At 31.4% G+C, this 23,518-nt stretch overlaps 2 long non-coding RNA genes across 3 annotated transcripts; one reads left to right on the top strand and one right to left on the bottom strand.

The window, feature by feature from the left end:
- Positions 1-11,091: 11,091 nt before the first annotated feature.
- LOC141713646 (uncharacterized) lies at positions 11,092-15,424 on the bottom strand. Of its 2 annotated transcripts, none has more exons than XR_012572005.1 (3): positions 15,287-15,424; positions 13,181-13,337; positions 11,092-11,485 (listed from the first exon to the last, which is right to left on the bottom strand). It is a non-coding gene; the product is annotated as an uncharacterized LOC141713646 (long non-coding RNA). The 2 variants fall into 2 exon arrangements; XR_012572006.1 differs by lacking the exon at positions 15,287-15,424 and adding an exon at positions 13,510-15,231.
- A 444-nt stretch (positions 15,425-15,868) lies between these two features.
- Positions 15,869-18,491, top strand: LOC141711157 (uncharacterized). The gene is made up of 3 exons (XR_012571250.1): positions 15,869-16,169; positions 16,492-16,767; positions 17,519-18,491. It is a non-coding gene; the product is annotated as an uncharacterized LOC141711157 (long non-coding RNA).
- Positions 18,492-23,518: the final 5,027 nt, after the last annotated feature.

Raw genomic sequence — 23,518 nt, forward strand, 5'->3', positions numbered from 1 at the left:
GAAGGTATACAATTACAAGATCATATAGTAACAAAGATTGTAAATTTTAAGGATAAATTAGAAAATAAAAAAGAGGTACAACAGTTTTTAGGAATAGTAAATTATGCCTCAGATCATATTAAAGACTTACCTAAATTAAGAAAACCATTACAGGAACTAACAAAAAATAAACCTTTTGAATGGACAAAAGAACATGAAAAATGTATGAAAATTCTTAAGGAAAAGGTGAAAGATTTACCAAAACATAGAATACCCATAGAAGCAGATCATTTAGAATTATATATTGATGCTAGCGATATAGGATGGGGAGCAGTCCTAATAGCATATGAGAATGATGACATAGATAAAGAAAAGCCACATATATGTGGATATGCAGGAGGAACTTGGAAACCTAATGAATCAAACTACCACATAAATGAAAAAGAACTATTAGCTGTAAAATATGGGATTAAGAAGTTTCATTATCATTTATTGCCTGTTAAATTTGTAGTAAGAACAGATAATACTCAAGTAAAAGCCTTTATTACTAATAAAATAGAATTATTACCAGAATTAAATAAAAGAAGAAAATGACAATCTTTTTTCTGTTGTTATGATTTTGTAATAAAAAATATATCAGGAACAAAAAATGTGTTAGCTGACTATCTTAGCAGAGAAAATAAACAATGAAAATAGAATATACAAGAAGACAAGCTCAACCATGAAAAATAATATCGGGATCTTTAATAATATGGACTACTACTTCAGAAGCTGTAGAATTCATAAAAAGCTTTGCTTTCGAAGGATTAGATGAAAATAATACAAAAAAACTAGAAGAAGCATATAAAGGATTTCTAGAAATAGAAAAACACATTGGTTATTATTTCACTCCTAATAGAAGGTATATTGATGAATTATTAATATCAATTATTAGAAAATTAAATGTCATTGAATGTCATGCATTTTATTTTTGTAAAGGGAAAATTTAATTGTTTGTTGTTCTTAACAGGATAACAAAAGATGGAAAATTTTGAGAAATATATCACTGATGTCACTTCTTATATATCAACCAATAATGAGAAAATCACCAAACTCCAAAAGGAGAAAGAAACCCTGGTTCAGGAGAACCAACATTTTCTGAAACAAATTATGGAAGCTATAAAAGACAAAACAACTCTACAAGCTTCAGTTGCAATCCCTACAATAAAACCTATAACATTTTCATCAAAGCTTGCAACCATGCCATCACCTTCAACCAACATATCAACTACTCTGTCAAATTTATCAATGAGTGATAAGCTGAAACACTCACCTGAGATAGTGAAAACATATGAGCAAATGATGAAATATTATGATTATAAATCTAACCCTGATATTTGCAGACTGACGAAATCTACAAAATATCCCAGATATATTTGTTGTGAAAATGCAAAATCTGACATAGTCTATAACCTGTTTATACATGGTTTTGTTGATAAGATCTTAACAAATGAAACCATGTATTGTATATCAAAACTATCAAGTATAATTGTCAAATCCATGGAAGCTATGGTATGGGAAATGGGAGCAGGCTCATACGGAATACAAGTTTTTGATGCATCAACTGATCTAGTTGGAAAACCCATAATAATATGTCAACTATTTAAATTGGGAAGGAATATGGCAGATATTGTGGGAGAAACCAAAAGCTTGAAATTGCCAAATCCCTGTGATATTAACAAATTCCAGGAATGGTTATGTGAAAAATGAGCCATTGGACTAGCTACCCTCAGGTCCAAAATACAAGATATACTACGAGTTCGGAAAGTTATAATCATTTCTGAAAGCCATGGTGGAGGTTTCACCGAAAGTATAATAACCTTATATTATGATAATATTATACAAAATTCAGGTACTATGACATTAGAGATAATGCTTGATAAAATAGAAAACCTGAAATATAATCATGCAAAATATACTACTGAATATTATCAAAGAATAACAGGTCCTAGAAAGAGACCTATTATCAGTCTAAAAGATGATGATAAAGGGAATTATGATCCCTTTGCATGATACAAAAATGGTGTGATACACCAAAACACTGTAAATTGAATGGTGAAAACCAAAAAATATGAAAGAGTTATACTACCAGGAGATAGAAGATTCCATTCAACAATAAAATATCAAGGCAAAATGACAAAAATGGAGAAAGAAGAAAAGAAAAGCAGATTCCCTGGAAAAGATGACAGATCCTGCAAGATATCATGGCAGACACAAAAGATAAAGATGAAGAAAATATGAAGAGACGACAAAAGAAGAAATGGCAGACAAAGAAATGGCAGACAAAGAAAATAAAAGATTCCTGGAAAAAACCTGCAAAAGAGAATTATTAGTAATTATGTAAAAGAAACCGGTTATCCCGGTAATCTGTAACCATATAGAAGGACTACTATAAATAAGTCCATGCATGAAATGTAAAGGACATCTGAAATTTTTGAAGTTAAAAAATTCTCTCTTTGAATATGTCTGGCTAAACTTCTTCACTCTCTATAATCTCTACTAAAAATATATCATAATAATAGAAAAGATTATTTTATATGTATTATATACAATCAGGATTGATTCAGAAAAATAATACCTTGAAGAATAGCAATATGGAAGAGACCGTGTGAGGACTCCTGCATCCAGCCAAGAATATCCAAAGGAGCTTAGAGAGCGTTAAGGATAATAGGGCAAGGGTGTGTTGAGACTTCCGGTGACCAGAAAGCTATTGTAAGAGGTAAAAATTCTGATTTGGATCTTATTGTGTATGATAGCATTATAAAATAATGTTCTCTAAGATTGTGATGTTTAATTAGTATGAGGTTATAGGGATGATTTAATTTAAAAAAAAATGAATTCGTTTTGTCGTTTTTGTCTACTGCTTACTACATGCGAAAAATAACCATATTAATCGATATGCATATGTATTTTAATGTGTCTTCCCTCTTTAAAATTGTTAGATATATAAACGATCCATAAAAAAAACCTACCCGATAAATTGGTATGAACGCGTTAAAGCGTGAGGTGGTTGACTTTGCCAATGACCCAACAACAGTCAATGTGTCTGTCTCTTTACAAACAAGCCGGGAAGTTGAGGAAATTCGAATTTTTGACCATAAAATAATACTACCAAGTAAACAGAAATGAAAAAGTCAGAAACAATGGCAGGAAATTTACATCAAATAACATGAACTTAGACACTGAAACAGACAGGGACATGCAATCATCTTTTCTTTATTTTCAGAAGTGCATTGAACTTGAGATTGGTTTACAGAACCTTCTGGAGGTACATATATCTAAATATCTCTACATCAACATCTCTGTATATATTAGTCATACGTAACTCAATCTACCGTATCCTGATTCCGATTCGAGTCATCTGTATTGACACTCTAAAGTATTCATTGTTGTACATTTAGACGTTTAGTTCATGAGTTTCGCTGACAAAACGAACAAACCTTAATTTTTTATTACAATATTTGAATTACCATTTCGCTGATAAAATAAACAAACCTTAATCTATTACTGTCAGTGTTTTAAAAAGCGCAAATCGGTCATACGTGGTGAAGAGACATTCTAGCACTTAAGCGGTTAAGCGGGTGCTTAAGCGGAATTTAAAACGGGTCTATAAGCGGATGAATAATATTTATTAAAAATTTGAAATATAATAATAATAATAATAATAATAATAATATGTGTAATACTAAAATAATGAAAATAAATAAAGTATCAAAAATATAAACATAGATTTTTCTTAAACAGTTATATTTTTTTTAATTTTTTAATCAAGATCATTGTTTAATTAAAATAAATACTAATATTTAGAATTAAAATTTTGACAAATCAAAATTGGTTTGACCGCTTAATAACCGCTTAATCCGTTTACAAAGCCGCTTAATCTTTAAAAACGCTCAATCATCCTATTAGTATAAAATCGAAGCGCTTTATGATCCGATTCCGCTTAAACGGCCGCTTAATGCGCTTTTTAGAACACTGACCACAATATTTGAATTACCAATTTCATACAAGTATTGAGTTACCAATTTTGCTGATAAAATGAATAAACCTTAATCTCTTACTACAGTATTTGAATTACAAATTTCAATGTATGAAATAAGAATTTCATTCACTTTTAGTAAATAAAGCATTCCTTATACATTCTCGGAATATCGTATCATTCACATTCTCGTTAACCAGATATCCATACGCATGGGAAGACGTGAACAAACATAACACGCAGTATAACCCCTTAGAATCAATGGATCTAGGCTACCTAATAGTGATTCCGTTCCTTGCCAATATATCACACTCACATGTATGCTTGTATAATTATACACCCATACCTCAAAAGGATCTCTTTGATAATTTTGTCTTGAGCTCAACGTTTCGTTCATTTTCTTTGTTTGTTCAACTATCTCTATGTATGTATATATTCCATGCACATTGACATTGTCATATCTTTCGGTTTCATTTTTAAACTCTTTCTGTACCTAAACCATAACATGCTAATCTTGTATAGAAATGAAACCAAAGGCAAATTCGAGCTCCTTTAACAAGTTTCGACTCGATCGGTTTGGTTTGATTCGAGCTCGTATATGACCCGTACTTGAATGTAAGGCCGGGTTAAACAAGTTGAGTATGTGCCGAACTCGAGTAATACTCGACTCGTTTAAGGCTCGAAATTTCACTTGAACTATGTTTATGATTTTGAATAAATAATTATGAAAATGGACTTCTGTAAATAAGCACTACAACAAATTTGGGTCCGGCAAGATAATTACATCTGACGCTTCCTCTGTCGTAAGTTCCTAACATACGACAATAGATTTCGTCGTATCTCGTAAGTTGCTAACATACGACAATATTTTCCGTTGTAGGTTTATTTATTATTTTATTGAGAAAGTGGGTCCATGTTCAATAACTTGCGACGAAATTATATTTTCTGACGAAATTAAACTTACTACTCGAGCAAAAACGACGAAAAAATTTCATCGTAAATTCCTAAATTACGACGATTTCTGTTAAAAAAAATATCATAAATGACCTGATTTGTTGTAGTGAAGTTAGGTTCATTTAAAGGTTTGAGCTCGTTTAACTTAAAAAAACGGCTCAATTCGACACTTTTATTAAACAACTCGAACTCGTTTAGTAAATATCGAGCTCGACTAAACTCCGACTACAACCCTAGCTCTGGATCCACTTGTTCATCACTAAAGTCGTGCATTCAGTATCTCAGCATTCCATATTCCCACTTGTTTCTGCCAATCCCATCCTCTCTTCATTACTATACTAACACTATACTAACACTCCTCAATCTTCTGACACAGAAGATATGAATATCTTATAGTAGCAGCAGCGGCCAGTAGTTTGTTTGTTTTTGAATAATAGTTTAACCTGTGCATGAAAAGTAAGATAAAAAGAAGAAACAAAAGGAGCAATATTCCATGATTACATGGAACTGCATTTGTATCAGGCGTGTTGGCTCAGAGGACTTTAAACGTTGTATATGTATAATGTATGTGTATGCATGGGATGAGTTGAGCATGCAAATGCAGCCACAGTATCAATGTATGTAGGTCCTAACCAATCTCTCTTTCTTACCACCCTGTATCGACTTAATTTAGTTTATTCTCTCAAAATGGGTTGTCAAACCAAATCATCACAGACACGGATACCTAGAATCAATGGATCTCTCTCCCTTGCCATTTTCTCTGTTATCACCTCGGAAGCAGGGATTATTCGTTCATCCAACGAATCCCCGTATCCTCACGCAACCCTGTATCGGATATTCGGATTCTTAGGGATACTCTCATGTTCAGAATTTTCAAAAATTCTCAATTAAAATACATATTTTTTAATATTTATGCTACATATATAAGTAATTTTAGTTTAAATTCTTGTGTTATAAATGCTTATATCATGTATTTGGTACAATTTGTATAAAATTATTAGTTTTGTTAATAGCTTTCATCATTCATAACATCAAATGTATATTTATAATAAATATATGTGTCGTATTTCCTCGCACCCGAATCCCCATATTATTTTATTTACCGAATTCATGTATCTCCGCACTACGCACCCGCATCCCCGCACCCGTATCCTTGCTTCTTAGGTTATCACACTCACTCTCTCTGTCTCTGTCGCCTCTAATTCATAAACTCCGCGCGAGTAGCGTAATCGAGTTGGGCTGAGTTTAATTTGAGTCGGGTTGAGTTAGATATTTGATGAACGAGTTTAAATTAGGGTTTTTTGAACGAGTCAAATTGCTCATGTAAGTTAAATGAGCTCAAATAATTCTGAAAACTCGACTCATTTAATAGACAAGTCAAGTCGAGTTTACTCAATCCAGAGCTAAACGAGTCTAGTTTGAAAGAATTGAATCGCGCGAGTTTGCTATCGAGCTCAACAATTAATGAAAAATCAATTTATTAAAAATAAATTATCTATCAATTTATAACGAGTTCCGGTTCCGACCGAGCCGAGTTTCGGAATTGGAACCTAGTTCTAATCAAGCTCCGTAAACACTCACCTCGGGTAGTTTAATTAAACAAGTTGAAACTTATTCAAATTATGCTCTTATACGAGCAGGGTACCCGTCAAAGACTGCCGAAAAGCATGCCTAAAGGCATAATTTGTGCTAAAATACATGTCCAAATGACATGTTATTTATTGATTAAATATAATGCAATTTAAATCATAATTATTATACAAATACAGAGTGAACTGAAATATAAAATTAAATTTAGTTAATATTAACCATCGAATATTATCATAATACTTAATTATATTAGTAAACTTTAAAAAATTTAAATATATGAAGATATTTTATATTTTTTTATTTTTGAATATTACTTATATAAAATAATTATTAAAAAAATAGTAAAAAATATGTCAAATCTTGAAAAGACATATCCGACTAATTGTCATGATATATCCATCTTGACATACTCGTATCGCTGACACCCTATACACAAGCTCAAGTCACGTTCAATTAAACAAATTCGAGCCGGAGAAAAAAATTGAGCCAGTCATCCATCATCTCAAGTTCTCAACTAATTTTCTTTCATGAAACAGACACTACCTAATATATTTTAATGCATCCTTTATTATCATCTCCTTTATACATTCCCTCCAGTTGCAAATTGCACCACTTGTGCTGATAAATAATAAATATATAGAGTACAAGCATCGCCTTTCCTCACCAAATAGAGGGGCCCCTCTCTTTTGTAAAATAATTCAAAACTAAAAGTCTTTAGCTAACAAACACTTCTTTCTTGAATATTAATATATACTCCCTCCGCCCCATTCATATCTTTACGGTGTTTTCTCGTACTTTGATACGTATTTTAAAGGTAACATAAGCTATATTTTATAATTTTTTAATTTTTTTTTTTCATATAAAATTTGAACATTATACTTTTATTTAAAAGAAAAAAACTAAACAGCTACATTTTATAAAAATTTTAAAGTACGTGTCGAGTCCCCGCTCTTCAATACTCCCTCCGTCCTTAAAAACGTTTTCTATTTGTGTTAGACACGTTTGCCAATGCACACTTTTGATTGTTAATATCTTTAATTTCGTATTAGTATTAAATATAAAAATTTCACTGTATTAAAGTACTGATAGATACGAATCCAACGAAATCACTTACGACTATGTTTGATATTATAGATTAGACGTAAATCAGTAGTCAATCGCTTATCGTGAACAGTACCAAAAGTCAAAAGAGGAAACGTTTAACGGGACGGAGGAAGGATAAAGGATTGGGTGGGTACATATTAAACTACCAATATAACATAAACAAATTAATGGAGGGCAGGAAAACAATCCACTTTCAAGTACATTTTATATGTTTATTCTACCACAAATAGCTTTTATTATATTCATGACTATTACATTATAGGTTATCTTGCATCAATTGGGAATAAATATATTGTACTTTGTCTTTGTGCAACTTTAATACCTTCTTTCTGGCCGTTAGATTGGAGCCTAGCTGAATTTTGACCTAAATAACTTGAGTTTAATATTTATTTATTTTTAACGAGCTGAACCGTGCCAAGCAGAATTTTTTATCGCACAAAATGTTCGAGTTCATTAGCAAACCCATCAATAATAAACAACCGCACAAAATGAGTTGTGCCAAGAAGAATAAATTTAAATTCCATAAATTTAAAGAAACTATTATTTGTAAAAATTCTAAAATACATGCCGACCCGATCTCTAGTGTTAAGAATTTTGAGGGACGTGCCGGCCCGTCTCTGATATTAAGAAAAAAAATCGAAGAATTCAAAGAATGGGTCGGAACAAAGAAATGGACGGACGAAAGTCGTAGACCCGTCCCTAGTATTAAGAATCTCGAGGAACGGAGGGAGTAAGGTTTATATAAATGCGTCTGATCTTTAATCTAGGACCGCAGCAACTTGCAAAACATGATACCAAAGACAAGTGGATTGTTAATACCCTGTCCTGCAATAGTACATGAGTACTAGCTGTCGATTACCATACTCTCTTGTTAGATGATGAGAGCGCATTAATCAAGATTACCGTCCCTAAAAACGTTTCCTCTGTGTTGGACACGTTTGTCAATGCACACTTTTGATCGTTAATATCTTTAAATTCGTATTAGTATTAAATGTAAATTAGTCGTCAATCGCTTACCGTGAACAGTACCGAAAGTCAATATAGGAACATCATTTTGGGACGGAGGGAGTACTTGTTAAACGTACTTAATTAAGAATAGATCAAGCTTCTTAACTTTAACTTAAACCATTTCAATTTGCACACACCATGAAGTTATAATATTAGAAGCAAGTAGACTGTGGACACACTATATTTGGATTAATTTAGTTACTCGGGGCTCGAAATCCAGCTATGTCTTCATTCTATTCGAGGTTTAAACAAGTAATGCTAGGTAATTAATTATGACCCATATAATTAACAATAATGCTTTTTTCTTTTGCGATTAAACATTAGAATTAGCCTGTCAAAGTTTGATTATGCATACGGTTTGCACTTCATTATAGTCTGTGAACTCTCTGGAAACGGGTTGTTTGGTATATTTAAACTGCTACTAGATTCTATTTCATGATTAGTTTATACGTTTAAACCTCTTTTCATATAAATTATTTGTACAAACGATTGTTACAGCATATTATATCGTAATTTTTTTTCGTTATACCTCTTTTTATAAAGAGAGAATAATGTTCCTGAGATTATCTCACACAACTTACTTGAGGAGGAAAAAAACTCTTGTAAAAATATGAGGGTATTATTGTAATTGTGGTGAATGACATACATTTACGAAAATATTCTTATTATTTTATACTAAAAATTACATGCATCTCACGCAAAACCTTAGAAACATTATTCTCTTATAAAGATTATATGTACAAACGATGGTTGCTGTATCACTGTAAAAGATTTCCGCTATACATGTCGAATGTCGAATATGATTTTTGATGTGCATACATGAAATTTATCATTTACACGTATCTCAAAAAATTTTCCCACTATAATATATTGCAATAAAAGTTTGTTCTAAACCATTTTTAACAGGTATGACATGTGAAAAAAAACACAAAAATGCATAAATGAGTTGAAGCAAAACAGTGTAATAAGGAGACAACAAAACTATTTAGCAGACAAAAGTAGACAACAAAATTAACCAAGTTTAGGCATTAGCATACGTTAAGACAGTCATCTATTCTATTTTCTAACATAGGTCGGTATTTGGGTACTATAATATTCGAAACTTAACGATTAGCCCACTTAATCACTCTCCCCTAATTAAGTAAAGCAAAGATTAGTGGATATTTTAATCATAAGGATGGAAGACCGGACCAGATTCATTGTAGACTCGTTGTCTTCTATAGTTTATATCAACTTGGATTCTTGGTCTATAATTAATCAGTGTTCTAAAAATCGGTCTAGGCGGCCGCCGAGGCGCTAGGCGGTGGTAAAACGCCCCAACTCGGATTTAGGCGGTGATTTAGGCGTTTTTTCAAAAAATCATGTCAAAATCGGGATTAGGCGGTCTAGTCGGTCAAAAATCGGTCATAGACGGTCTAGGCGGAAAATAACTAAAAAAATATTTTTTTTACGTTTTTATAATTTTAAATCATTAATTTCATAATTTCACACAATATCATGTCAATTTATAATATAAAGTATTGGTAAGAAGTAACAAGTAATCTAATATATTTATTTTCTCACTAAAAATATAAAAATAACATATTATAATTAATTTAAAAGTGTGAATTAAAATATAGTTAATATTATAAACTCAATAATTAGTACATAACGCATGTCAAATGTGTAGATATTGTTTAATACCATTCTAATTTTTTTTTCAAACAAATATTTGACATGTTGATCATTATATAATTATAAAAATTAAAAATAATATTTATATTTTTCCGATTAATGTTCCGATTAATCGGTCCGATTAATCTCCGACTTGCCGATTAATCTCTCGAAGGTACCCTCACCGCCCTGGCACGCCTAGCGATTTCTCGAACACTGTAATTAATCAACTACTATACATTAAACAGCCTCGTACAAATGTTCCGAGTTAAAGAAATGCATTTGTACTTATTTCGAATTACTAACTTTTCCAAGTACCTTTAGAAACATGCATGTCAATTAACCGATAAAAGAGAATTACAGTTTTGAAGTTTTGCTCGATTAATCAAAATGCTCTAAAGTCATTCATTGTTTTCCTACTTTGCAACCAAGAAGAGAGACGTAGACGTTAAGTGCAAGAAAATGATGCGCAAAAAAGAAATTACACTGAATATTAGACCTGCCTCCTTCCAGGGGGGCTACTAATAATATACAGGCTTCTTTGACCAACGCTTGTCGATGGCCAATACAGAGGCGTTCAGACTTTTTAAAACCCGGTCCACACAGGTGCTCTCGATAATCTACAAAAAAATCTGTACATAATAGCTTCATAGAAGGTTTCTTATTAGTATGGAGCTGGAATTTTTTGCAAGTATTAAGAAAGGAGTTGCTTAACTTGTTAAAGAAAACAAAACCACCCAGGCGATTCCATGTTACAAAGAGTTCTTAAACAAACAGAGAAGAAATAGATTATAAAACAACTTATATGTTATTTCCCAAGGTTCCTAGACAATGACAAATACATCATTGCGGCAAATCCATGTTCAATCCTGGGCAATGACAAAGACCAAGAAAGTGTTATAACCTGTTTATGACATAATCATGATCAAAATCGTACCACAATTGGATGGTGTCAGAAATAGCTGTAATATCATCTTAATATCTTCTGAACTTGGCCTGCGTGTCTAGTTTTACTGTTTGTTGCCTTGACCAAATAAAAGAGATGCCAGACTTGTTCTCCATCCGAACACAATAGAGGAGAGATCATCATTCCTTCTGGATATTAGAGAAGGTAGCCCTGCACTGGAACTGGGAAAAAATGATGTCTCCTGCTTGACGCTTGTTTCCGCCGTTGATGCCCTATATAATATCAGTGTACATATAAGTACACCATTTAGAAGAATTCTCTGCTTGAGTTTGCCAATATTTATACAAGGGATAGTAAGACCTTGTTCATCATTTCCAGATAAATAACTAAATTAATTTTTGGGAACCGAAAAAGAAAACAAAGTAATGATGAGGAAGTTAAATACATTAGAGTAAGTTCAGCAGTTAAGGTTGCAACTTCCTTTGCTAATGACATTCCGCACTAATCTATCATTTAAATATCCGTCAACCAAATTTACTAAAATCTCATATTTGTTAAGCAGTTTTACATAGAGAGAAAAACTTGCTATTGCCTAATGGTTCTTCTAACCTAATATTTTGTTCATGCATGTCATCTACCAGCTTTCATGAATACTACAAAGTGGTCATTATCCTCCTATCAATATAACATATTCGATAAGAATATTTTCTTATAGCGGCTGTGAATAAGCAGTAGTTCACAATAGCAACCCTATCAACATCACGTTAAGACACAACTACATCAATTCAGCAAGCATCGGGGACCTGCACCCTTCTATTGGTTAACTAAGAGCAACTGGGAGGAAAAAAACCTACAGGATTTACCCCAAGAAAAAGAGAAACAATCTTATGCATCACATGCAAGGAGATATGTGAAAAGATCTGACAAACGTTCCATGTGATAATGACACCTATCAAAACTATTTAGAAAAAAAACTAACAAAAACTATTCACACAGATGCCATGCCTGTTCACACAGATGCAATGCCGGAGCCAGGAATGTAACTTAGTGGGAGCCAAAATCCATATTTAGGTAAAATACAATTATGACTATTTAGATGTCAAATAAAATTTTCATTCTAAAAAAGTAAAATTAACACAAATATAAATCAAAAAAAAAAGATGATACAAATTTGACTTTAAATTAAAATGAAAAACAAATCAATGTAAGAAATTATGATAATTTTAGAAGATAACACATATCATGAACCAATTAAAAAGAAAACATAGAGAACATGATGAAATAAGATTAACGATGAGTTTAAAAAAAATTGTATTAATGAAATTAACTAACAAAAGGTGACACTGCCTCCAAATATTTGTTTACAAACATGCACATTCAACCATCATTTGATTAGCTTTGGCAATATTCCAGGCAAAAACTTCCTATTTTAATGACTTGTACTTGATACAAAATCTTATATATACCACTAGCGGAATCATGCTCAATTCTCACACGACTTGGTATACAATGGAGAGAGTAATATGTAACTTACGCTATACAGAATTTTAAAAATGTTGCCTGAATAACTGAATACAGATTTAATAATTTTTAATAACACGAAAATACTTTGTTTCTTATATTTAAAATATAATATACTATAATGAATACTATCCATTATCCAAATTAAAGTGTTTATCACTCTCAACATTGGTGTAATGGTGATAGACTATTAGTTATTATTATAATCAAGAAATAAAAAAATTATCTTAAATCTTACCATTCATGTGACTCGTGGAACATATAATCATGAAAGCGAATTAACTATGTTCAATTTTTCTTACATGAAAGATTCTATTTTTAAGCCAAGAAAGCGGTCAAATCCATTTCAGACAACCATGTCTATGAATATAGTAATAGAATAGCATGTACACAGAGATCAAGTGAATAATTCGATCATCAAAAAGAGTAAATAACACAACACATACAGTGGAGGTAGTGGTCCCTCATACGCAAACGTAGACATGCCCTGGCGTTGTTTGTGCTTGGGATTTGCGGTGCATAACACATACACCCGACCCCGACGTTTGACTGTTTTGCAGAACTCACACATCTTCTTAACCGATGACCTTACCTTCATGGTTACTGCAGGATGAAAAAGGGAAACCACTTAGGTGTTGTGTAGGATACAGATATATAAATAAACAATTTTTCAGGTGCATCATCAGAGATGAATGAGCAACAGATGGGAGGGTCATAAACAATTTTTCAGGTGCAACATCAGAGATGAATGAGCAACAGATGGGCGGGTCATAACCAGAAAAAAGAAAGGACAAGAACTTCATCTTCAACTAAAAATGGCAACAGTATCCTGGGGGTTGCGTCCAGTTAGCATGAACAGTGTATAAATGCAGAGGAGCTTTAGCAATTCTGTAGACATGACAAACTTAAGCATAGATACTATGATGTCATTATTTCCGTTCTGTTTCATGTATATAAACAACTATTGCTTTCTGCAACACATATATTCCCGTATCTTATCATAAGAAAATACAATCTTATCGTATTTCCCGCACTAACCTCCTCCACCTCCAATTCTGATGTAGTCAGGGACATCCTAACCTAACTTAAGAATTCGGCTAAATTCAATAATAGGCACAAATTGATGAATGTATTTTCATAATCTATGTAAACTATCAATGTTAGACAGTATATCATTGTCTTACTTAAAATTTGCTTCTGCTTTTCAGAAGCAAGAAACACTAATTAACTTTTATTAACATTAACCCTTTCTAGATAATATAGGGATATTCCCTTAGTTTTTGATCTTTTTGTACATCTACTTCTCATTTTTTTTGCTAAATAGAAACAAATGTTTGAGGACCTAAGATGTTAAGAAAAATATTTATATACATGTGGACCTATCAATATTTGGGCATATTAACAGATTTAAGGTGAAAGAGGTACGAGAAAAAAGGGAAGAAAACAGAGACGGAGCAAATCTTATATTATGCGATTTCTAAAAAAAGAGTAAACAAAACGAGGCATTTATCTCCAAATTTTTGCAATTAATTAAGCTTGAGTTTAAAGTTGTAGGAACGGAAAGGGGAGACGGAGGAAAGAAAAATTATACATATTTACCTACAAAATAGTAAAGTTGCGTTTAGTGGCAATTGGGATGAATAAAATCGAAGAGAATGAAATGAAAATTTGCGCTCGTTTTTTCTTTTATAAAAATCTTCCCTTCTACCTCCACTATTTCCCGTTAATTTGATTCATACCATTCCTTTCTCCCAAACCAAACTGAACATAACAAAACTATTCCACCCAAACCTAAGTTCATTCCATTCAACTAAACTAAGCATAAAAATATTTAACCCCTAACCAAAAGTAATGTACAGCCGAGAAAATGAAAATTGCATATCCGCCACAACACAATATATATGTTAAATATATGATCATATTGGGGTCTTCCTCTACTACCTTAAGGTTTTAGATGAGCTGGTTACTCAACATGGTATCAGAGCAGGACCAGCCACCCCAACATTCTCACAATTTAATGTGGACACTAAAGGCAATTAATGCCCCAAAGATGGGCGTCACTGTACCACTCTTCAACCCATAAATGGGCTTCGAGTGAGGGGGAGTGTTTAATATATGATCCTATTGGGGCCTTCATCTACTACCTTAAGGTTTTAGATAAGCTGTCACTCAACAATATACAACGTAACAATAAAGAGGTTCACATAGACACAAAAAAAACTGTGTTATAAAACCCAAACTAGAGCTAAAACCCTACGATATAAAAATCGAATAAATAAATAAATCAAACAAACAAAACACACATTCAGGGTCTAAAACTATACGTAACGACCACGGGCTTATGACTAGACAAACAAAATATAGAAACCTAAAGAACTTATTATGAAATGTTTGTAAGAGTACAATTAAAGTGAACAATTATGATTAAATACATCAAGCATATATAATTTCTAAGAGCTGAATTCAATTATAGATACATGTCTGTATAACTATGTTGAGACGGTAGAGAGAGAGAGAGAGAGAGAGAGAGAGAGAGAGAGAGAGAGACTTGCCTGATTGTTGCTAGTGATTGTATGTCGATTGAAATTGCGAAAGAGGCAAAATGGGTTGGGTTTGACCCGAATTTTAAGAAATGAAATTGAGTACAAGTGGATGTTGATAATGTTTGGGCTTGGGCCGGATGGTTGTAACTGATATATACGAACGCTAAGTTAGGCCTTGAGAAAGTTAGGAGAAGTAATCCGACAGCTGATATTCGGGCCGACCGATTTAAAACCGAAACCGAGAGAACCGAAGAAAATCGAACCAAAAAAATCTGCTCAAAAATCGAAACCGAAAAATAAAAAACCAAATCGATTTAAATGACTTGGTTCAGGTTATATCTACTAACTGAACCGATAAAAACCGGACCGAACCGGTTACTAATATTAATAAATAAATATTATATTTTACATATATAATATATATATTATTTATGAAATTTCTAAAAATTATAATAGTATTATTATATTGTAAAATCAATCTGTAATTTGTTAAAACTAAAGACATGCAATGGGCCATGCTATACAAACTGCTGGGCTTGAGCCCAGACCAAATTAAAATCAATCATATTGTAATGCGAGTACAGATTTAGGATTAGGTCATCACTCTCTCGTCTGATTAGGTCTCCTAGCGACGACGCGAGAAATAACTGAAGAAATTTCGCAAAAAGGAGCTCGTGTTCGGGAATGAAATTTCTCAAGAAGAAGCTTATCAACAAGAAGAAGCTCAACATCAAACAGCTTGAGAGGTTGTTTTTTTTTGGCTTAATTCGTGATAATTTGAAGAAGGAAATATCCCCGTTGTTGAGTCTATGCATCTAGGGCTTTTGATTTCTGTGATTCTGCCGCAAATTGAAGTTATGGGAAAACTCTCTCTCTCTCTCACGCAATTCAGGTAACATCCATCATCATCTTCAACTTTTTCTGCACTACTTATTACAAGTTCAAGATCAAGGGCACTGGAAATTCTTTATTTTACGTCTTATAGGAATACGAATCAAGTTTGGAACAAAAGCGGTTATCTTCTCCCTTGTACAGTTTTATTCAAAAGCAACTTTGATAATAGAAAAATGCATCTTATTCATGTAGTGGAAACAACTTTATTTCGAGCAGTTACTTTTTGTATTTACCAATCATACACATATACATACTTGTTCATCATTATCCACTTCAAAATGAATTTTCAAATTTCTTACCCGATTGGTTGCAACTTGCAGGCGACCAAGCAACAAGTAATTAGGTAAGTGCTATGTGAATTATACCATGTGTTAAGGTTTGTTTCGAATATTTTCAATTTAAGTGATCAGATTTTTTATTTGTTTGAAGTGAGTATTGATTCTTGTGTATATGTTATATTATTTTTTTCACTTTTTACGTATTTTTGACACGCACACATAAACCGGGGGTATTTCGGGAAACAACATCTTCATTCTTCGGAATGGGGGGAAGGCTGCGTACATCTTAAAGACCCTGCATTAAGCGGGATATACTAGGTATATTTGATTTGGTTTATATACTTGTGTTTCGTGTATATATGTCTTTGACTCTGATATGCTTGTTATTTTTATAAATTTTGGTTTGTGAGTTAAAAAATGAGAAAATGGATCGTGTTTGCATATCCATATACAAACACAAAATTTTAGACTAAACTATGATAATGGAAGGCGAGGAAAATGAATTTTAAAGATATGAACTTACCTCTTTAACATTGTCGTTTGTAATCCGAATAGAGTGTTATTAGAAGAATTTTTCCAAAAGTTCTGAAATGTTTCTCGAGAAAAGCCTTAGTATCGTAATCTTCAACATGATAATATAGGTCCACAGCAACTTGGTTAAATGTAAATGTAGAAGGCGTGACGATTATATTCTTACCCTCAAGCTTAGTCCAGTTAAAGACATCGATTGCAAAGTACGTTGGAAGCAAAATTGAAAAAATAGAATAAAATAAAAATAGCGTCAATTACTTGAAGTTATTATTCATACTTGAGCATTAGTTTACGCGTGTGTTTCTTAATACCGTGGATTTATTATTTATGAATATAAGATGAAGTAAATGATATGCAAGCTAAGTAACATGACATATTAATTCGAGTAGGTTCAGGTTGTGGATAAAACATTCTCAAGAGCTTTGTTAATTCGCAACTTGGTACTGGACTAATCCGATAATTATGAAATATTTAAATTGTATGATAATTATCATTGTTCATCGTAATATACTTTAAAGCCGTTAATTTTCATTTGTAGATTCATGTGGACTTAGAAGATAGATAACGTATTGATAAGGCTGAGCAGCGGGGGAAAAGTTGGAAAAGAAGGGGAGGAGGAGTTCAAAAGCATGAGACTATTTCGATGAAATCAAAGGTTATCCAAAAGGTTTTGACAAATCGAGGTGCAAATTTTATGGTGTGGTTATCGAATCCAACACAAATAGAAATGGAACATCGGCGATGATGAACCATTTAAAAACAGTTTGTGCTAAATCACTATTGCGTACAAATCTTGGCAAGCTACGGAGAACATTGAAGTTTGAGAAATTGTCCGCGGATGAGAATTCTCAAACACTTAAAACTCACACTTTTAATCAAGAAAAGTTAAAGAAGAAGCTCACATTAATATGTATTAAAGGTAATCAGCCTTTTCGAATCGTGGAGCACGAAGGGTTTCGAGAACTAAGGAATGAAACTGAGTCAAAATTTAAGATGCTCGGTAGATGAACTGTTGCACGGGGCTGCCTAAAGATGTATAGCGAAGAGTTGGTGAAATTAAAGAAGTGTCTGGTTTCTGAAAGAGCGTCATTTACAACAGATACATGGACTTCCATCCAAAATATAAATTACATATATTTGACAACTCATTGGATCAACAAGGATTATAAGATTTGCAAGAAAATTCTCAACTTTCGCCAAATTGGAAGCCACAAAGGGGACGCAATTGGTAAAATGTTAGTTGAATTATTCGCAAGATAGGGTGTAAATCGTATTTTTACTATAACACTTGATAGTGTTAGTTCAAATGACACAGCAATCTCGTACTTAAAAAAGTTTCTTAGAGGGCTAGAAGTTATTTTGGAGAATAAATATATTCACATGCCTTGTTGTGTTCACATTTTGAACTTAGTGGTGAAAGACGGTCTAAAAGAACAACATGACTCAATTATATAAGAGAATATATATAGTCGCGGTTCCGGTTTTAGCCGAAAATCAAGACGAACCGGCCCATGTTCTTCCCTAACTAAAATTTGTTAGTTAGAAATATGTGTGTTCTCAATTTTGGATTGTGATTTTCTTGATTTGTAATTGTTAATGTTCCGAAGGGGTATTTGGCTTGAATTTTCGGTTAAAATTGTTGTCTGGATATTAAAAAAGTTAATTACGTGTAGTATTATATATCTTAAGAAGGAATTTTAAGAAAATCTAAAAATGACGACAATATTTTTGTTTGTGTGATTTTAGTTATGACGACAATATTACTATGTTAATTAATCGATTGTGAGAAATTTATTTGTTTGGGATTTGAAAATTTTCCAGCTAGGCTAAGTCGTAACTCATCGACTAAAGATTTTATATATTTTATTAACATTGAACTTATTTGCTAATACGTGGGTTTCTTAAAAGCAAGAATCGGACTTAGCATGTTAGTAGGTGGAGATACTATCCATGAATTAATATTGAATTAATATTGAATTAATATTAATCGGGTCATTAATTAAAACTAATTTAATATTCTTTTATATATAAATATTAACATATATAATTTTTTTATTTTAATAATACATTTATAATTATTAGATATATTTATACAAAATAAATTTAATATATATAATATTATAAAATTAGATATAATTTATAATATTTGACTTATGAATTGAGCTAAATTTAAGATGAAAAATTAAGAAAGCTCATTATTTGATCATTTAAAATAGTAATTATGTAAATAAGAATAATCTTTTTCCTTAATTTTTTAACAAATTTAAATATTTCAATTTTTTTTATTTTTTTATTTTTTGACGATAAAGCCAATTTTTAACTAATTAACCTGATTTGACCGATTTTCTTAAAAAAAAATTTTAATTTAGTCTTTTTAACATTATATAATGTACTTTTACAAAAGAATATGATTAAATAAGTATGTTATCATAAACATAAAATTGTTTAAAGTATAAATTTTGCTTATGTCGGGTCATATGCGTTTCAGGTAATATATTATTCGGTTTTAATCGGTTTCAAGTTATAATCGGATCTTGTATTTCGGATCATTTTCGGTTAAATTTTCGGTTCGGATATTTTTTCGGATCGGTTTAAATCGATTTTCAGATAACTATCGAATTGTATGATTCGGATCTCGGTTTAATGAATTTCGGTTTGATTTTTCAGATCCAGACCCATTTTGACAGGTCTAGTTGGAAGTAGCGAAAGATATTTACGAACATAAAAAAATCTTAGCTTAAGCCTTAAAGAAGTACTAACCTATAAAATAGCGTCACAAGTTATTATTTATCTAATTTTGACGATAAACATCGCCCATTACTCCGGTATATTACGGAATATGCTAGGTTCAAACTTGAAAAGGTCTACTAAACAATAAATTATTACCAAAACTGGTTTGATCACTGTGCAGTAGGGTTATTCTTATCTAGTTTAGGTTCATTTTTAAATAAATTAATTGTTTGGGGACATATAAGAACACCCGTTAAAATAAATATTTTTTTTTGTCAAGCCCTTTAAAATAAATATTGATTACAATTCTCCACCTAGGTCATGCTTATTTGAGGGGGTTATAATTCTCGGATAACAATTTCGGTATAATTAATCTCATCAATATTAATAATATATATTACATGATCCTACTATATGTTTATCATATAAATTAAATAATATATATACGTTTGTTTCGAAAGATTAAATTTATAATTCGATTATAATCTTTTAAAATTTTATTCAAGTTTATTTTGTGGGATAGTCATTCGAATTGAACTACATTTATTTAAAAAAATTCAATTTTATGATTGTTTTATATGAAACTGTAAAGAGAGAATTATAATCCTTTAAAAAATGACTTGTCGGAGTGAATTAAATAATACCTCCTCCAATTAAGTATTAGAGAGAATTATAATCATATCATCTGATTCAATATAACATAGTTGGAATAGAATAATTTAAAAAATTATAATTATTGGATAAGAAGAAATAATTTTTATAAAATAAATACGGGATTAAAATTTTAAAAAATTACCCAATACACACTCAAATAATGGCGGCCGCGGATTATCACCATAAACAAATGATGGGATTTTCTATGATGTGCCCAATAGCACACAATCAGGGCCGAGGCGCCCTAGTCGAAATCAGTTTATGAGGCCCTAGTATACATATATCATGAAAATTCATATATATTTACTTAAAGAAGTTAGAAATTTTTTGGGTCCTCGTGTGTCCAGTGCATATATCATGGAAATTCATATATATTTACTTAAAGAAGTTAGAAATTTTTTGGGCCCTAATATGTCGAGTGCCCTAGGCGCAAGTCTTGCTCGCATATAGTCAGGGCTACCCCTGCACACAATAGTCACTAACTCCCATAGAAATGAGCTCTTCTTACTGGTGGTTTGAATAATAAATGTTAATAACCCTGCATTCACATCAATTTCACCAATAAAAAAACCTATTTTTATTGGAGTTAGAGAAAGACCGGAAAATGATACTACCGTTGAAGGACGTTGACGGGAAGACAAGGTCATCTAGAATCATCTGACACCTGATTTGTCCGTTGATTGTTTTGTTAATCAACGTGATTAGCAAGTTGATGCATGCGTCATTCTGTTTGAAGTAGCTTCTAATTGGATAATCCCGGTAAGGTAAGTTTCTTCTTTTGAGATGTGATTATTTCATCATCATTCACCGGCAATTTAAAATGACAAATTAACACAATTTTACAATTTGTAAAATAATAATAATATTATTGGAACATCATTTGGCGCTAGAAGGAGGGGGACAAATGTTGGACCAAGACAAGATGACCCAAATGAATCATAGTTAGGATAATTATGAAATATTATGTAAAGCCCAAGAAAGCTCAATTTGTAAAATAAAGCTCATTTGAGACTTGGTATAAATAAAAGACAACAACCCCATTGAATGGGGTTGGCAAGTTAAGCAAAAAAGATCATCTCCTAAAAGTATAACCTAATAATAATAATAATATTATTGGAATATCAGATATATACATATCTCTTACGAGTAGTTTAGTTCTGGAAATTTGGATATTATGCATGTATTTTGTCCATTTCAAAATCATACCTGAAATTTGTTAGGAATCAATCTATATTATAATAAAAAAGTATAGTTGATATGTCAAATTCTCGTTAAATAGTTGACATCATCATTAATTTGATGGTGTCATATCACACTGACATTTTTTCCTAATTAATTATAATTTTAATCTTTTTCTTTCATTATAATCTCTACTTATTCTCTCTCTTCCTCATTTCTCATTTTTCCCTCCTCATTTTTAAAGTCACTACTAATTCTCTTTTCCATCAATTTAAATATTCATCAATTTATTATATATTTTTATAATTAATAACATAATATAATTTTTGTCATACTCTTTTTAGTTGTTAAATTTTTTTATAATTTCATTCTATTTTTAAGCATCATAACATGATATAAATATAATAAATATTAAAAATTAAATATATTTTAAAATATATAATTTTTAAAAAAATTATAATATAATCGGGCATGTGCCGGGAACTAACCTAGTTTGATACTTTATGGGGGGTGGGTATGGAGAAGGAGTATGAGGTACCATATTTTTAATTTGATATATTTTTTAATTACTTTTAAATAAAATCCTAATAATTTTTATTTAATGCCAACTATTAAAATTTAATTTATTCAAAAATATTAAACTATTATCTAATTGGTTAAACTATATTATACTAATAATATACTTTATTATTATTATTATTTGTTTATAAATTGCATAAGAACTTAATTTCAATGCACAATATATACTTACACTTAATATTAGAATCAAAATTGAGTTATCTATTATATTTAAAATTAAATGGATATATTCCAGAACTGAACCAAACACATAATATCAGGAATCATTTCTCGTTCACAAACCAACTAAACCCGATTCCTGATTGTAAGCCCGTACTGATTTTTGAACCAAATAATCCCTTAAAAAGTGTAACAAACTTTACCGGAAAAAGATCCCAAATTTATCTATTATTTTATTTTCAGTTTGATTTTGAAGCTCAAAAATATTAATCAATTTGACCGGAAAAATTATTTATAAACTTCAAGAGGACTTACTGAAATAGGACTCGGTTCGACCAAATATTTTGAGCCCGACTTGACTATTGATAAAACTAGCATAAATCTCGTGCGATGCACGGGTTTTCCATTAATATTTTAATTTTTATTTATCAAGTTATATTATATTTTTAAAATATTTATATAAATATATAATGATTATAAATTTATAATAAAAATAATAGAATAACATGTGCTCGTAATTTAGTTGAATAAATAGACTATTTCTAGTAGTTTAACAATATGTAACACTGTTATTTATATCTTTTAATAATAGGATAAGTTGTATTCGTAGTTTAATAATTTAGTAGTTTATTAGATATATAACACTATTTATCTATTTTTGTAATAATTAAAATTAGGGAATTATCGTTTAACCAAACCGTTGAACCAAATTATTTTTATTCCGGCTATTATAATATAGTGTAGATTTATCAGATTAAATTTGATAACAATCGCAGCCAAGATGATAAGCTGTGAGTTGCAACACAAGCACATGCATGTTCACAGCCTACTGTTATTGTCGATACTATACCAGAGAGAGACTAGTTACTTCCTCTAATCATCAATCTAATTTCCTACCACAAAGACCAAAATATCTTCCCCGAAAAGATATGATCCGGACAAACAAAAAGCAGTAAGACATGATCACCGTGAAAACCCCTGCCTTCTTCGGGATTAGTCGGATTAGTCGAGATACGTGTAAACTGGTCCGAACACCTCCGCCTCTTTTGGTGAGTAACCAGCAAACAAGGGGAACTGGTGAACAAGTAATGGCAGAATGATTTGTGTGTGGAAAAATTCATTTACACATGCGGCATGCCCTCTGCCTGCACACCCTCAAAATATAAAGAGTGTGCATAAAATTATAAATTAATCATGAATTTAGTTCAATGATCATGAATTTAGCGACGAAAACAAA

Source organism: Apium graveolens, chromosome 3 (genome assembly GCF_009905375.1).
Source record: "Apium graveolens cultivar Ventura chromosome 3, ASM990537v1, whole genome shotgun sequence".
NCBI lineage: Eukaryota > Viridiplantae > Streptophyta > Magnoliopsida > Apiales > Apiaceae > Apium > Apium graveolens.